Source organism: Arachis stenosperma, chromosome 3, assembly GCF_014773155.1.
Source record: "Arachis stenosperma cultivar V10309 chromosome 3, arast.V10309.gnm1.PFL2, whole genome shotgun sequence".
In the NCBI taxonomy this organism is placed as follows: domain Eukaryota; kingdom Viridiplantae; phylum Streptophyta; class Magnoliopsida; order Fabales; family Fabaceae; genus Arachis; species Arachis stenosperma.
Genome location: NC_080379.1, coordinates 58,222,813 through 58,223,812, shown reverse-complemented (window position 1 = coordinate 58,223,812; position 1,000 = coordinate 58,222,813). Strand labels below are relative to the sequence as shown.

General features: G+C 40.1%; 1 non-coding gene across 1 annotated transcript; it reads right to left on the bottom strand.

Annotated features, from left to right (window-relative positions):
* Window positions 1-279: 279 nt before the first annotated feature.
* On the bottom strand, window positions 280-385 carry LOC130971207 (small nucleolar RNA R71). Its single transcript, XR_009082439.1, has one exon. It is a non-coding gene; the product is annotated as a small nucleolar RNA R71 (small nucleolar RNA).
* Window positions 386-1,000: the final 615 nt, after the last annotated feature.

Genomic DNA, 1,000 nt, shown 5'->3' with positions numbered 1-1,000 from the left:
ACTTTGAGCTTAAGCCTCAATTAGTTTCTCTAATACAACAGAATTGCAAGTTCCATGGGACTTCCAATGGAAGATCCTCATCAGTTTTAGCTGAATTCTTGCAAATCTGTGACACAGTCAAGACTAATGGGGTTAACCCTGAGGTCTACACTGATGCTATTCCCTTTGCTGTAAGAGACAGAGCTAGAATATGGTTGATTCTCAACCTAAAAAGCCTGGACTCTTGAGAAAGTTAGTCAATGCCTTCTTGGCAAAGTTCTTTCCACCACAAGATGGAGTAAGCTTAGAGTGGAATCCAAACCTTCAGACAGAAGGATGGAGAATCCCTCTATGAAGCTTGGGAAAGATACAAGCAATTAATCAGAAAATGTCCTTCAGACATCTTTCTGATGGAGCATCATAGGTATTTTCTATGATGGTCTCTCTGAACTATCCAAATGTCTTTGGATAGCTCTGCTGGAGGATCTCTTCATCTGAAGAAGACGCCTGCAGAAGCTCAAGAGCTGATTGAAATGGTTGCAATAACCAATTCATGTACACTTCTGAAAGGAATCCTGTGAATAATGGGACTAGTCAAGAAAGGAGTTCTTGAGATGACACTCTGAATGCCATACTGGCTCAGAATAAAATATTGACTCAACAAGTCAATTTGATTTCTCAAAGTCTGTCTGGAATGCAAAATGCACCAAACAGTACTAAGGATGCTTCATCTGAGGAAGAAGCTTATGATCCTGAGAACCCTTCCATGGAAGGGAATTACCTAGGAGAACCCTATGGAAATACCTACAATTCTTCATGGAGAAATCACCCAAATCTCTCATGGAAGAATCAAGAGAGACCTCAACAAAGTTTCAATAACCAATAATGGTGGAAGAAACAGGTTTAGCAATGGCAAGCCTTTTCCATCATCTCTCAGCAACAGACAGAGTTCTAAGCAGAATACTTCTGACTTAGCAACAATGGTCTCTGATCTAATAAAGACCACTCAAGTTTTCATGAA